This window comes from Castor canadensis, chromosome 15, assembly GCF_047511655.1.
Source record: "Castor canadensis chromosome 15, mCasCan1.hap1v2, whole genome shotgun sequence".
NCBI classification, from domain to species: domain Eukaryota; kingdom Metazoa; phylum Chordata; class Mammalia; order Rodentia; family Castoridae; genus Castor; species Castor canadensis.
The window spans coordinates 92,267,365-92,284,462 of NC_133400.1; the positions used below are offsets into that span (position 1 = coordinate 92,267,365).

At 38.4% G+C, this 17,098-nt stretch overlaps 1 long non-coding RNA gene across 4 annotated transcripts in view; it reads right to left on the minus strand.

The window, feature by feature from the left end:
• The window catches only part of LOC141417551 (uncharacterized), a 72,679-nt gene extending 66,590 nt beyond the window's left edge, over window positions 1–6,089 (minus strand). For all 4 annotated transcript variants that reach the window (XR_012442199.1, XR_012442200.1, XR_012442198.1 and 1 more), the window contains exon 1: window positions 6,004–6,089. This is a non-coding gene — a long non-coding RNA (uncharacterized lncRNA). The remainder of the gene's footprint in view (window positions 1–6,003) is intronic.
• Window positions 6,090–17,098: the final 11,009 nt, after the last annotated feature.

Consider the following 17,098-nt stretch of genomic DNA (forward strand, 5'->3'; position numbering starts at 1 on the left):
GTTGTAGTTTATTTAAAGGTCTAGTTTATTTATCTCATCCTATCTCTTAAAATACATAAGAGTTACCCACTTACTAAAGATCTCAGGGCTGCACAGCTATTCATGTGGTTTTGTATCCCACCGACACAAAGGGAAATGGATGTAAGATAGCTCCTTCCAGTTGCTGTTTTCTTTTCAGATAATTATAAATATTCTCTCAATAACCTCTGTACTGCAGAGCATTTTGATCTACATATTTTCTATTCAAAAACTTTCACTAGAGCAGTCAAAATCTCTACCTAAGCAGGTCTCCAGGTATTGTGTCCACAGCTGAGTACATCAGATATGGATAAACTTGAGTTATCACAATAGGCCTTAAAGTCAGCATCTAAGAAATGACATTTGGAGTGAAGATGAACCATCCCCTGAGCAGATATCTAATGATGGTTATGATAAGGATCTGGAACCTTCTTGCCCTCTCTGTGTGCAGAAAGGTTTGTGTAAAATAAAATCAAATAAAAGATCTCTCCCTGGTCCCTCAGTCAAATTATCTTTCACTTAGTGTAGTTAAACAAATATTGGCCTGGCTATATAGGATTTAACCTTTTGAAATGTGCACTGTGAGTCCATCTATCCCTTGTTTAAAAAAGAACAGCACTTTTGAATTCGTGGTTTTGCCTGTCTGAGGGACTCATGCTTCCCTGCTAATCTTCGCAAGAGAGCTCACTGCAACATTGTTGATGTTTAAATGAACACTGGCAAAGAGAAAGAAGTTACTTTCCCCAGTTCCATGTTGCCTGAATAGCATCCTGCAGTATTAAAATACCTCTCATAAAGAGAGAAATCATCCAAACGATCTCTCATTTGGAACTGAATCTAAAGCTAAAATAGACCACACGAACCCTCTGGCAAAGACTGTAACATTTAGAAGTAAACTTGGCTTCTGCAGCCAGTCCTGCTTCCTACTCAATGGGATGCCTTTACCAGAAACACAAGCTCTCAGACCTCAGTTTTCTTATGAGAAAATAAAGATGGTAATAGCATCTTCCTCATTTCAGTTGATGGTGAAAATAAGTACAATAGTGCATGTGACATATCACAGTGCTGAGAACACTTTACACTATAAGAGTTTGCCTGGTCCCATGGCATGCTATGCTCATTTCTGTACGGGAATGGAGGTAGCTTATTTCTGTGGACATTCTGCCCCCAGGGCAAGAGGCCCAGGGCAGAGCAGATGTGGGCCATGATCCCAGGCACTCTGGCACATGCCTTTCACCTCCATCAGCCATTGCCGACCCAACTGTACCTCTCAATCTAGCAACAGCTTGGATCTCTGAACCTTCATGGCTGAATATTTGTGAGCTCCCACTGATCCTCCCTCACATCTGCAAATTCAACTCCTTTTATGGCTTCCTGCTGATTCAGAGTGTAAGTGACAAAAAGGAAGAATCAATTACTTGTCTAATCAGGTATTTCTACTTTAAAGTCAAGGACATTCTGTTTATCATCTGAATATTCTAACCTCCTTCCTAAGCCAATAGTCACACTATTTTCTGCTGGTGATACATCCCTGGGAACAGCCTGTCTTGCAGCTCCTGTCACCCTCCCCGAAGGTGCCCACTTAAGTGACATTTTCTCAGGGCTCTAGCTTGGATTAGAACTCTCGTCATGCACCTGTATTGTACCTTGCACTTTTATCTCCAACACATTGTAATTATGGACTTAGGTATTTTAATTTATCAAAAAAAAGTACCTTATGGTCAAAAACTTCATGATTGTACGTCTACAGGGTACCTAAAAGAGTCAAACTCACAGAGACAGAAAATTGAAAGGGGAATGTTAGGGACTGAGGAAAAGGGAAGTTATTTAGTGGGGACAGAGTTAAAGATTTTGAAGATGAAACCTTCTGGAGCTGAATGGTCATGATGGTAGCAAAACAAAATAGATGTATGTAATACAATGCCATTGCACGTATACTCAGAAATGATCAAATGAACCCAACATGATCAAATGAGCCCCTTGACATAAGGAAAATGTATATTTACCTTACATGGGCCTAGTAACTCCAGACCAAAATCACTCAAAGGCAATTGGGTTCAAGAAAAACTCAAGTTTTTCAGGGAACTGCAAGGAACTATTAATGGACATGAATTGCCAAGGCAGAAAGTACTGCTCAGGTCCTGGGGAAGTACCTGAAGTGCCCATGCTCGCTCCTTCCCTCACCAGCTCATGATGCTGTTGAAATTCTGATATGGGAGGAAACCTTGGCCTTATTAGTCAGTTTGCTTAGGACAGGATTCTGGTTTTATTACTTCCCAACAATAGGACCAGTTGTTGGACCTCTCTCAGTTGTAGCTGGGGTGGTGACATTGTTCAGTTAACAATTTATGACAAACCTCATGACTTAATATATTAAGTGAAAGACCTGGACACAATGTCATACATGAAGCCTTTTATAAATCAAATCATGTTAAGTACACATGTGCACACACATACATGATTACTGTTGAAAATACCTGGCAAGGAAAAGCACCAGCATTGTAGAAGAGTAGTGAATTCTAGCTGTGGGGTATTGGTTGAATTTGACTTTCCTCCTTACATGCTTCTGTGTTTTCCCCTGACTTTGACAGAGAAAAACAAGTACTCAGAGGACCCAGTCTGTGGTTTCTCTGACTAGGGGATCTGTTAATAATGCACAGCCTTGCCCAGCATGGTGGCATACACCTGTAATATCTGTACTTCAGGGGGCATAGGCAGGAGGATCATGAGTTCAAGGCCAGCTCAGGCTACGTAGAAAGTTCAAAGCCATGCTGAGCTACATAGTATGACCCTGTCTGAATAAAAACAAACAAACAAAATACAAAAACAACAAATGCACAGCTTCTCTGGGCTATAAATTTCTCATCTAAGAAACACAGTGAAATGTAGCTATCTTAGGATGTCATGAGATGCTAGGTAGGAGCACTGAGCACAGTGCCTGCCTGGAGCACAGCAGCTAGAATCAGGAACAAAGGCAGAGGTGAACCTTGGGCTGCTCAGAGTAGGTGTGGTGGGGAAAGAGGCACAGGTGTTTGTCATCAGCAGTTCTGCCCAGGAGAAGCTGTGCTAAAATTCAGGACAACTTTATGCTGGGAAACACAGAAGAGAAAATGCATCATAGACACTGTGTCCCCTTCTTTTTTTTTAATTGTTTTATTATTCATATGTGCATACATGCTTGGTCATTTTCTCCCCCCTGCCCCCACCCCCTCCCTTACCACCCACTCCGCCCCCTCCATCTCTCCCCCCATGCCCTCGCTATCCAGCAGAAACTATTTTGCCCTTATCTCTAATTTTGTTGAAGAGAGAGTATAAGCGATAATAGGAAGGAACAAGTATTTTTGCTAGTTGAGATAAGGATAGCTATACAGGGAGTTGAAAATTGGTCTTTTTTTTTTTTTGGCAGTACTGGGGTTTGAACTCAGGGCTTCATGCTTGCTAGGCAGGCATTCTACCACTTGAGCCACTTACCAGCCCCTTGTGTCTCCTTCTCCCAAAGAGTTTTCCTTTGGCATTGGTTGTTAATTAATTTCTGATACTATATGACAGCTATTCGTGGTGGCACACAGTCATGCACAGACTGCTAAGTGAACAGTTAGCTAAATCTGCTTAAAACCACAAAACCTGCTTTACAGTTCTGTTGAGGGATATTAAGAACATCCATAAAGCATGAAGGATAGAGAGTTAGTGTTTGAATTCTGTGTTTCCTCCCTCTCCTTGGCTTTAGAAGACACAGAGTGAAACAAAGTCCACGTGAAAAGTACTCGTGCTTCCTGGGCTCTATGCCGCCACAGGAGTGGGTTTGAGAGGTGAGGGATGTCCATTACTTCCTAAGAACCCCCGGTGCCTCCTTCCACAGGCTTGCTGGAGATTGTATCATCGTGCAGGCAGCTCAGTGAAAGAGAAATGTTATTTGAGGCTCTTAATAATGGAGCTATATGGCTTGGGATTGAATTGGCTCATTTTGTCTTGGCTAAGAACATAGCCATTTAGCTAGCACTCAATAAAATAGGTCCTTGGGACTCCATTAAAGTCCCAGGGAACCTCACACCATGACAAAGCTCAATTCTTTCAGTCATTTTCTAGAAAACTTTTAGTTAGATTTTTTAAAAATATAATCATGGAAACCAAACATAGCTAGGAAAGTTAGGGTGAACCTCTGTTAATTACCAAGTTGGAGTGAGAATTTCCAGGAATTAGGAGCTAAAATAGAACTTGAGAAGACCAAAGAAAAGGGAAGAAAAACTATGTGCTGACTAAGATTCCCATGTGATCCTCTGCACCCTGTGTGTTATTTCTCGCTGATAGACTCATAAGCTGAAGGATACCTTGCCCAGATGCAGCCAGTCCCTGGGTGATAAGAAGAACACATCAGCATAGGTGGAGATCTATCTCTAGCCAATCAACACTGACTTCTTTTCAGACTCCTCCCCTAGGGTCACTGTAGGGGAGTACATTTCTTATCACTATCCCTCCTGTGCCCACATCTTCCCAGCAGTCTCTGAACCCCATGGAGTCACCAGTTATTTTAATCAAATGATAATGGAAAAGGGTATGAATTAATTTTATAGCCAGTTAGGGCCAAAGCATGTATTATATAGGAAAAATAGTCTTTTTAGTGTGAATTTATGGTCCACTCAAGACCCATAACTTACAACAGGACTAATAATCTTAGCTGGGCAGGCTTCCTTTGAAATCTCTGTTGCTCTAAACAGGATTTTCTTTGACATTTGCAGTAAGTGAGAAGGCTGTGGGTTAGAGGAATGAGTTCAGAACCATATTTACAAAGATGGATTTGTGCCTTGTCCTTACTGATTTCCCCTAACAAAGCCCAGGAATCTCTTGGCCTCTCTGTTCTCAGTTACTCTTATTTATAAAGTAAGCTAGTTGGCCTCAGTTACCTCAAAACAAATAAACTAACAAACAAATTTCTTCAAGCTCCAAGAAGACATATTTTGCTTGTTCTCTTTAGACTGTTAATAAAGCTAGGGAGAAGAGAGTGTGAATCAAGAAAGTAAGTGAGGTCCAATATGGCTGAGCACCCAATCTGGAAATGATTGGATGTGTCCCTTCTCTTCTCTCTTGTCTGCCAGAGTCTTGGGCTGTGGCTTTCTTTAGTGTGTCCTAGGATAAAGATTGAAAGAGAAAACCACCTCTGCACACATCAACATGGTCTTTTGCTTGATTGGCCTGGACATGAAGGAGGAATTAAGATCAGTAATCAACAATCAGCATTGCAGAGTTTCTAGTTTCAGCTCATCTTTGACAGGGATGGGATGCAGAATTCAGGCTGGTCCAGGGAAGTGCTCTTGAGCTGAAGGTTCATTGTTACTTTAAAAATATATCACAATCTCATTAAGGTCAATGACTTCCTGTACATATTTTATTTTAGCTTATTTTGACAAAAACTATGTTGCATAAAATCTCCCCTATCCCTTCCATTTCTCCCTACAGAAGGTGTAGTTGAAAAAAAAACATACTTCAACCCCTCTGAGAAGGTGTTAAGTCTCTTCAGAGAGATCTAATGCCAAAGGTTTTGTTGAGTTGGTAACAGTATTCCTTTAAAATATTCTCTCACCTCTGCCTTTCCCATAAGATAAGGCATAACTATAGTAACAGGATTCCTAGAAAACTTGGGGGTTGGAGGACATCAGGAAAGAGAAATCTCTCCCCCCAGCCCTTGGAGATCCTGAATATAGGCAGGAATGTCTTTTTTATGCATTTTCTCATCTGGATTTTGATAATATTTTCATTTTTTTCCAAGAATTATTAGGAAGAAAAATAAACATAAACCACCTTGTAAGCAGAGAGTACATTAAGTAAAGAAGAAAGATGCAAAAGAGTACACAGTAACCTCAATTTTTAAAATATTAATATTTGTTTAAAAATGATATTTGCTGCAAGTGCTTACAAAGACATCAGAAATTTTAAAAAAATGAGACCATGGGGATGATTTTGAGAAAGGATCTCCCACAGTGTACTCACAACAGTGCCACTTCTCTGAAATGTTCCATGGTCACTGCAGTTATAATCACCCTCACATCCTTTTCATCCAGAGACTTGCTTCTTCTGAGCTATTGTGAGAGCTTTTCAAGAGGGACATGTCACAAAATTCACCCCTCCCAATGGCCCCACATGGTTGGCACTGCCATGTCCTCTATAGACAAAGAGAGGATTGTTTGAAGGACAAGAATTTCATCTGACTTAGAGTCCAAATAAATATCCTGATCAGTATTTGATATAAACATAAATAAAAGTTACTTTACAGTTCTTTAACATACCTGCTGATTTCTGTATAGTTGGAGGTTTCTCATGTGTTCTAAATGTCTTTACATTCAAATCTGAAAATACTAGAGGCATGCAACTATGTAAATTAAGATTACGTCTGGTCAACTAAAATGTATCCATTAAATCCTAGACTGAGAACTAACTATAAAATGAAGCCATTCAAAGTAAATATGAAACCAGAGATGACCATCAACCTACAACACATTATCAGCAGGATTCAATATTCAAGACCAAAGTTCTATGTTCACATCTGTTTTAATTTATAAGTAGCATTGTAAACTTGATGCAAACAGAAAACTACAAAATGCTGGAAAATACCACTTATTTGAGTATATTTCTACAAGACATAGAGTCATTTCAGGTTGGGAGGGTGGGTTTCCTTCCCAGAGTACCACTCCAGAAATGACCCCAAATCCAAGTCCAGGCTCAGTGTGAAGAAATGGTTGTCTGGGACATGGAAAGTTGCAGGCAGTAAATTTAGAGCTCCCTGATCATGGACTGGGCTTTCTCCCTCTCCGCCCTACCCAAGGAACAATTTAATTTAAGAAAGTAAAGAAACAGAGGGTTTATGAGAATTCCTTTATGTAGAAGCAAATATATTCTGTGTTATGATCCTGAATGGTTCAGCAAGGTCACCACAACCAAGGGCATCTTTGCCAAAGCATTGAGCTCAGATGTGGCCTACCTCCACCTTGCATGGTCAGAGGAAACAAGAATTCTGTGTGTTTCCACTCTCAACTCTCTGGGCACAGTAAGCTGGATAGAAATGGGAGGCATCTGTTCCTGTTTGCAAAGTCAGGTCTCTTTTGTAAATATTTTGAATCCTTTGGTTAATTACATGAAGTATTAATCTAGTCTCACAGTGTGGGAAGTGTATGCATTTGTTGACTTTTGCTACCAGTCAATAGGTAACCTGAAATATTGCAAAAACATTTTTAAAAGTCAGGGAGAGTAAAATATGATGAAAATTGCTCTTGAAGAAAAAAATCATTAAGTGTTTTGATGCCTTAAAAAGTGGTAGAATATACAGGGGCTGTGGCTCTTGTATGTAATCTTAGCTACTCAGATAGCAGAGATCAGGAAGATTAAAGTTTGAGGTCAGAGCAAAACATTAACGAGAACCCATCTCAACCAATAAAAAGCTGGGCATGTTGGCGTGCACCTGTCATCACAGCTAGGTAGGAGGCTTAAAAGAAGGATCACAGGCAAGGCTGGCCCAAGCAAAAACATGAGACCATATCCCCACCTATGATAAAAATAGCTAAAGCAGAAAGGGCTAGTGAGTGGCTCAATTGGTAGAGCACCTGCCTAGGGGCCTTGAGTTCAAAACCTCCAGTTCTGCCAAAAAAATATATAAATAAATAAGATAGAGTAGAACCAGATGTGGTTCTAGTCCTCACACTTAGGAAGCCAAGACAGATGGATCACAACTTCAAGACTAGCCTGGGCTACATTGCAAGACCCTTAAGAAAAGAAAAGAAAAAGAAAAAATAAGAATGAAAATGTTAAATAACACAAGATAATAAAAAAAGTCAAAGGAGATTGTTCTATGCAACCAGCAATGGGGAAGCAGGCTATGTAATGATTGGGATAGCTAAAGAATGTTACTCTTTTAAAACAAACTTTCTGAGTGTGTGCAGCTAAGAGTTGACCATTGTTTCCATATTTCAACAATATTCTTTTAATACAGAAAGAAAATTTATGAACTTCATTATATAATGTCACTTGTTGAAAATCAGATTTTTGTTTGTTTATTTCAGAAGAGCAGAAGTACTCTCATTATTTTACTGGATTTGATGAAAAGTGAGATAATTGAGTTCAAAGACCTTGATTCCAATTTTAGCTAACTAACTTTCAGCACTTGTCTGTTCTTTCCTTTTCAGATTCTGCTTGAAAGGAAAGAAACAACATCTCTGTACCATGAAAAACTGAGACAGCTTGGTGCATGTATGACAGACAGACAGATGGACAGGTGGTTGTATGGGTAGATAGGCTAACAGGTAGATGGGTAAACAGATAAGTTGAAAGATAGATAGATAGATAGATAGATAGATAGACAGATAGACAGACAGACACAAAGAATATCAGGTAAGCCCCAAATGTTAAAATTATTATCCCTAATTATAAGCTGATAGGAAAAAGAAAATAGACCAGTAATTCTCTTTAAAATATAACTTTAAAAAAATACAGTTATTGTTAACTGATCTGTCACTAATACACAAACTTCTCTTGTCTGAAAGATCACAACATAAGAAAGTGTTAATACTTCACTTTCATTATTTTAGAGGTAGCCATTTTTAATGAATGGCTTGTCAATGTTCTGTGGGAATAGGCAATATTTCCTCAGTCCCGTGTTCTTTCTGGGTAATTCTGTCCAAATCTATCAGCTACAACTCGCAGACGGAGAATGACTGTGGTCAACAAGAGGATAAGTAATTATCCTTCCAGTAAAAATGGAAAGAAAAACTGAATTTGAAGGGAGATTTGAAGTCTTTACAGGCTTCCCTAGCTCTTGCTTCCAACTGCCAAACCACGAGGGACATAGTGACTTTTCAAAAGAGTTCATTACATGGCTTTTCTTTGAAAGGTGTGGAAGCTTTTGGTCATTTTCCAATTCTGCTAAATCAAGAGGCATGTTAAACTTCATCCTGTCTCTCCCCAACACAAAATCAACAGAGGAATGATGCCATCCCTTGAAATGGTTTCTAAAGTGGACTGCCAACCTTTCTCCCCATTCTAATGGATTTTTGGATAATCAGCATCTGAAACTCCAAGCTTGCTTCCCAAGCCTGAGGGCATCTGTTTGAACTGCAACATCTTAGTACATGTGAAACTGGCTATTGTACCAACAGTCCAAATTTCCAAATGTCCTCAGGGCACATGTCCTGCCTTCACCAACGTTACCTGCAAAAATGTTTAATTGGTCAGATCCTTATTTGTTTGCTTGTTTTTCTCAGCTTTCATTTGGGAATTTGATAACATCTTTAGTAATAATAACTAAACCTCTGTTTTGCTCAAATTTAAGTTTTCATTAGCTCAGAAATTTATTTTTTTACTGATATTTGCAAAAGATCACAAATGAATCACTTCAAATTCTAAATGGCAGGTTTCCTGAGTGTACAAACTTAATTGATTTAATGCATCATCAGAATTCAAACATAGTATTTCTTCTAAATAATGAACACCGGTTTATCAATCCATCTTTTCATTTGTTTATGCCTGTATAGTCATAGAGAAAACAGGAGACTAGTACATAAAATCTAGAATCCCATCTATAAGTGAAAAAAGTACAAAAGAGTAATCTATCATCAACTTTCCTTTCTCCCTTTCTGTGTGTTGGAAATCTCAGTCTATGCAGCTAAGTTATGGGTCTTACCTACTCTAGTTTTAGGGTATACATTTTTTCAACATTGTTGTTGGCAAAGCCAGAAAATTATATTGGTGTAAAACGTGCACTTTTCTTTCTCCTTTATATGTATTTACTTCAATTCTACTTGTGCTAAACAAACTTATACCCTTCAAATATTCAAATTTATAATTGCGATAAAAAGATGAGAGAAATAGAATATGAACACAAGATAGTTATAGAAGCTTTGGAAATGAAGACACAATGAGTTTGGAAGAAGAAATAATGGAATATCATATTTTTTTCCTTTGTATGCCCCCTCAATTGCACAAACTCACAAACACCAAAACCAAAAGAGTTCTGTTATGTTAAAACAGACTACTGAATTACTGGTCTGACTTTTGGTTGCTTGGCTCTGCTATAGTGTCCTATTATCCAATTACAAGATCATTACTGCTGTTCAGAAGTATTGAGTGTGCCTGTCAATGTAGGATATGCAAGAGCTAAAACTTAACACCAGAAGCTTCAGAACGATCCCAGGCTCTATCAGTAGCCTTGGCAAAGCCCTGACAATCCCTGACCCTCAGATTCCTCATCCATAAAACAGGGATGTCTACCAGCTATTCTTGTAGGATTTTTGTGAAAAACAAATGAGTCTGGAACATTTGGCAAATTTCACATTGCTTGGTGAAGCACTGAATTAATGCAAGGCTTTGTGATTATTATTTCCTGCACGTGGATAGTGGATATTTTCACAAATTCTGTTTGACATTGTCTTCCACAAATCTGTTGCTTTGGCACTTGACATTTGAGCTTTCAGCTCTTACCCAGCTTTAAGTAGAAAATGAATATGACCAGGAGGCTTATGTACAAGCTTGTCACAACAGCTAGCATGCCAGCCTCAAGCCAAAGATGGAACATGAAGCCCTTTGCAAAGACAATAATGAAGCATCCAAGTCACAGAGTATGATGTGACTTTTTGCCTCAACATGAGGTTAAAATGTTTGGTTTTATTTTTTATTATGTAGAGAACACTTTATTAGTCTCTATATTCAAACCCATGTAGACATGTAGATGAGACCTTACATACTTAATACAAGGTGTTTATATTAGCCTCCTACAAATGAAAAAGATTTAAATTTAATGTTTTGAGACCAATATGGCTATCAGTTTTTGTATAATGCCAATTCAATACAGTAAACTAGGGTAATTTTTTCCAAAGTTGACAGCATAGCTAAAGTTTCCAAAAATTCAAGTTTTATATATATATGTGTGTGTGTGTGTATAAATGTTCATATATACATGTGCCTATATGTGTGTATATGTGCATATATATTTATATTGATATTAAAAACCAATAATAGCAGTATATTTTGAATTAATAAATGTTCTGTTTTAAATATGGCTATAGTAATATTTATAACATAAATAGTTGACATTAAGTTGATTACTATATCTGAAAGGTCTGTAGTCTCACACCCATCCAACTATAAACTTGTAATCAAGTATTTTTAGCTAAGACTGTCCTTAGATCTGTAAGACACAATAGCTACCTTAGAAGCTTCATCAGTCTTCAAATATTATTGATCACCCTAATTCTTATCATTATCCCTGGTGCAGATTGGTTCCTGGGAGAAATTCTTAACTGAAAATAGCAACGGAGAGAAAGAATTAAATCTACTTTCTAACTTAATTTTATAAGAAATATTTAACTAATAATTAAACACAGTGTATATCTTTGGAAAATTAAATCTATCCAATAAATTTAAGCAGTTTTACAGACTTATCAATCTGTGTATCAACTTTGCCAGTTTTCATAATATGTTGCTCAAGTTTTCCTCTCAATTACTTGTTTTGAGTGTCAAAAGACACTGTTCTTTATATGAATAAAAATCATGAAAGTCAAATCTGTTAAGCTGGATGTCTCCTTAGGAAATATTTGTTATTTCTGAGAAGTTTCAGGTCAAACATACTGTAATTTAACTAAATTCAGCCTGGTTTACTATTTTAGGGAATTTGCAGTGAGTCATTCCATCAAATAAATGACCATTGTCATCTTGATCCACTTATTATCCAATATGAATCGTTGTCCTTTACAAATTTTATAGTTGCAATTGCAAACCTTATTTTGCCCTTTTTTAGTAAAGTATTTTACTCTGGAACTCATCTATACAAAGATGAGAAGACAAACTGAATTAAACAATCATATAAGAAAACATTTATTCCTCCCACTAGATCTCAATTTTTAAGCTCAACACTGAATCCGTGGGAAGTGAAATTGTTTTCAATTCAAGCAAGTGTTAAAGTACAACATTTCTAAACTAAAATTTGAGTTGGTGCATCTCTGAGTTGGAGTACCACACCTACCCTTGTCATTTTTTCCAGGACTCTCCTTGGTTTCTATGAAAACAACCACCCAAGCCACCCTTGCTGATCACAGCACAGAAACCATAGCAAAAGATGAGCTGAGTCACGGGCTCCATTAACTGTTCTCCAGATTGCTGCTTACTCACAGGGGGAAAAATCAGGGAGAACAAACCTTTGCAAACTACCCTCATCACAGGCTTTTGTCAAGAAAATATGTTGTGAAATGAGTTCTTTCTTAAAGTAAGAGTAGATTTACAGCATGTTACTGGAATGAATGTACTGAAAAATTACAGTTTAACCTAGTAAAGGGGAAACAGAGTATAAAGCTAAAAGGTCATTCATTCACCGCCACAGCCGCTCAGAGTCAGGAAACATAACAGAGGAAATTGAATCCAATATTCTCTCCCTACTGCGCCTGACTTACCTAATTTCTGCTCTCTGCTCTCTCCATCTTTTTAAAATAGAAACTATATAATCCTGCAGGCTTCCTAGCTAGGAAGATGCACTCTGGATTGGAACCAACAATAATCCTGCTTTTACTTTTAAAAAACTATTTATATTAGATGAAAATTTTTTTAAAGATTGAAAAAGTGCCAAGTGCAGTGGCCTGTGCCTGTAATCACAGTTACTTGGGAGACAGAGGGAAAAGGCCAGCCTGGGCAAGAAGCTCAAAACCTTGTCTCAAAGAACAAGTTGGGTGGGTGGTTCATACCTTCAATCTCAGCTACATGGAGGGAGAGTTAGAAGGATCAGGATCAAGGTTTGAGCCTGTCTGAGACAAAAGCATGAAATCCTATTTGAAAAGTAATTAAAGCAAAAAAGGGCTTGGGGCATGTCTCAAGTGGTAGAGCACCTGCCTAGAAAGCACAAGGCCCCAAGTTCAAACTCCAGGACCACCAAAAAAGATTAAATTAAATTGAAAAATAGAAAAAGAAGGAAGGAAGAAAGGAACTTAGTTGATAGGGAAAAACTCCTCTTTGATGTTTTCAAAGATAACTCTAATAATATAAATCTTGATATATATATATGTGTATGTATGTATATATATATGTGTATATATATATGGCATTAATTATTTTACAAAATTTTAATTCAATTCCTTCTATTTTTAAGTAAAAAATCCAAATGTGGGAACCCATGTATGTGCCACCTGAAATACATCAAATTAAATAATTATTAAGTCCCCTTAATATGATTTTATGCTGTGATTCAGTAAACTCATACACTATATACAGCTATATATTAGCACATGCAACTATGCTTTTTGTGTATAACATGCTCAAATATTTTCTATTCTAGTTCCCATATCCATATTTCTTCCTTCCTTCTTGCCTCCCCTCTGGTCTACCTTCCTTCCTTCCCTAACTCTTTTCCTCATTCTTCTCCTTCTCTCCCTCTTGTGCCTTATTTCTTCCTTCTCCCTTAGGAGAAAGAAGACTTCATGAGCATACCCCACATTTGATTTGAAGTGTAACACAGATTTGAAGCACACTGCTTGAGATAATAACCTTGATGTGAAGGAAACCGTAAGTCCAGTTTGTTGTTGCTGCCACTACTCATGGCTCGTGCGCCAGTAGTAAGGTGTCCAGACCTCTGACATGGACATCTAACCTAATCTTGGGTGGGCCAGGAATATTCACTTCAGGTCCAGAGAAGACAAGAAATGGAAAGAGAATAAAGAGGAGCAAAAGGAGGGGACAAACATTTATTTACGTCTATGGCTCACTAGGAACCCTGGGCAGACTCAAAACTGGAACATCCCATTTCAAACCAACAAAGGTTGGAAAATGTGCCTTGGAATTCATGTAGCATCATCATGGCCTCCCCTCTCAAACCTGCCTGACTTGAGCAGGACTACATTGTCACTGCAACTGTCCTCAGTAAATCTTTGTCTCCTCTATGTGAAGTTCAGAAGTTAATCCCTGATCTACTTCAGAAAAATCACATCAGAACACATATATGCATCAATTCTACATGAGATTCTGAGGCCACAACAGCCATCAAAGATTCCAGAAAAAGCTTTTCCATAATGATAGAAAGTCACTATAAAGACCTCTAAGAACTGAAGCAAGGATGGAGCATATAGGCCTTACCTTTGAGGACCAGGAATCTCTTTCAGTGAGGAGAGAAATCACCCTACTCCCATGTCCCTGAATCATAAACACACTCATAAATATAGCCACAGAGCTTTCTGTGGGACAAGAAGAGAACTAGGCTGTGCAAATGGATCTCTAAACCACATTTGTCTGTGCACTCACTCTGGATTCAAATGGTCACAAGGAAGAGAGTTGGCATGCTTTGCATTTTATATGACTGTGCAAATCATATGAAGGATGACACATTTAAATTCTCACATTTACTTCACTGAAAATTAAGAGCAGAAAAAAATGTATGGTTTTAGCTCACACAGAGCCCTTGCCTAGGAGCTTAAGTTTAGTGCTGGGCAGTGAGTTCTGCAGTCTCTTCAAAACATGTAAAAGACAGTTACTTTCTTCTGAAACCTTTAAGAAGATGGGTTATTTTCTGAAATTACACCCATTATTTGGCTACATTCAGTCTGTCCAGTCTTCTACTGCTCAGAAAGGACCAAAGGCAGAACGAGGGCCAGTGTCAGAAATACAGACCAGCACTGGGTGAGCACTGCTGCTCGGGACAAAAATGGCATTGTTGCCTTCTTTTTCTTATCTAAGCTACACTGACCAGGCTTCTGAACTTTATTGAATTTACTGGACACCCAAATAAACAATAAATCTCTCTTTTACATTGGAAAGGTCAAATCAAGATTAAGTGATTGAAACACTTAAGAACATTCCCATCACTGTTCACAAAGCACTTGTGTTGTTTGGGGTTTATTCTCTTTTTGAATTGGGACATGATTAATAGAGCAGGGGCCTTCTATATAACTGCAAAATTAAATGCACACATTAAAATGATCCAAAAAGGGCTGCAGTGTACGTAGCATATGCTTAACATGCTCAAGACTCCAGATCATCCTAGAACCAAAGAATTAAATGAACAAATAATTAAATTAAAATCTCTCTGCATCACACTCCCATTGACTGTACTGTATGGAACCCAGGGCCTAACGCACAATAGGCAAGTGCTACCACCTGAACTTGGGCCACACCCCAACCCTTTTTTATTTGCATTGTGTTTTTGAGATAGGGTCTCAATAACTTTGCTCAGGCTGGCCTGGAACTCACCGTCATCCTGCTTTTGCTCTCAAGTAGCTGGGATTACAGATGTGTGCCACAACCCCAGTCTCCTTATTTTTCTTGTATTAGCATTTTAATGTGTGAGCCCCTCTCCCCTCAGTGTAAAGCCTGCTTCAGAGAAGGAAGAATGCCTCATTCTTCTTTCTGTACCCACAATAGATAACATTATGCTTTCCACCTCACTGGGACCCACAAGTGTGCAATAAATTGAAATTTCTTTAAAGGAAGAGACTGCCTATCCCCTACTCTTTTACAAAATGTTTTAATCTCTTCATCTGACATCAGGGAAATTCCTACAACATTAATATACGATTGTTTTCTCTTGACATTTGCTTTCTGGGAACAATGGATTTTATTAATAAATATACATAAAAAAGTCAGAACTCCAGCATAGATCATGGCCTCTGTAGGCACAAGACTACTGGACACTAGTCCACTGAGGTTGAAATATTGACACACATTAACTGAAATAATAATTGAGCAATGAGAATACAAGAAAGCCAATCAGCTGTAATGACACCCTAGTGCCCTTCATTTGTACCCATTATACCAAGGAGCTGTTGGAACCCAACAACTGAAACCTATGAATGCCCAGCTTCCCTCATCAATAGGTGTGCACTAATAGACACATTCTGTATATGGCAATGAGATGGGCCCTGGGGAAATCATAAAGCCAACTCAGGTAGGCTTGACTCCTTCCCTATCCCCACTTACCTAATGCCTTATGTGGCTTGGGGAGTGTTGAGGCTCTGTGATTCTGAGCCAAGCCTTCCCCTGTCCATGCTAACCTTCTCCCAGATCTGTTTATTAAAGTCAAGTAGACTGATCAAATTTGGCTACAAATGCCTGCAGATCTTCTCAGTAGTCACCCATGTTGTAACTGTTTTTAGTCTCTAGCTCTTCCTTGACTTTGGTTATGGCCTTGGAATTTTTCATCTGCCCCAGGGCAACCCTACCAATGCCTTTTGATAGCTTCATCACAGCTACCCCACGTGACTTGTGGCTCCATGTTTGCACGGTTGGAGTGTTGGGCTTTTCATTGGTTTTCATATCACACAGAGACTGATGAGAAATTCCCACCACCAGTCTCCAAGGTGGAGAGTCCCAGTCCTTATCTGACTTCCATGGGGTTGGAGGAAAATAATCTCCTTATCCAGTAGGTTTAATGCTTTTTAAAGACTTAATATTTTGGTTCAAAGGAGTGAACCAACTAATGGAATGTCTGACCCCTGAAGCAAAGAAAGGAAATATACCTGTAAATAGTTTTTCAGCATCATACCAGTTGACCACATGGAAACTTGTCCCCTCTTGGTAATCTACAGTTAGCTCTGTAGAACACAATTCTTCTGAAGTTAAAAGTCCGTCTTCTTAAAAGGAGAGGGTAAAAGAACTAGGTCAGCTCTTATAAAAGCTTTCCAAAACAAAGTGGTTGAGGATGACCTCGTTCTGGGCATCCCAACACACAAGATAAAAAGCTGGAAAAAATATTCTAGTCTTTTTAAGTACTTAGAGACCAACACTTCATCAGGCTTCTTTCAATAAATGATTATATTTTTCACAAAAGCTGATGAACACATTATTGATTTGACAGCAGATTAAGGCTATTAAGAAATTTTGCTAAAATAAACAAGGGAACTTGTGCCCTGCAGTAATGGTGAAATTGCCAGTAATCACTAAGTGAAGCCACTGAAGGGCAGGATGAAGCCAATAATCATCTCACTTACATAAAGCACCCTGCAGGTAATGACTTCACCGAAAAAAAGGGAAGGTACGGCAGTAATTTATGGACATAAAAGGAAGGAATAACCAGTATGTGTGAATACAAAACCTAGTTAAACAAAGAAAGATGGCTAACCAGGAGTTG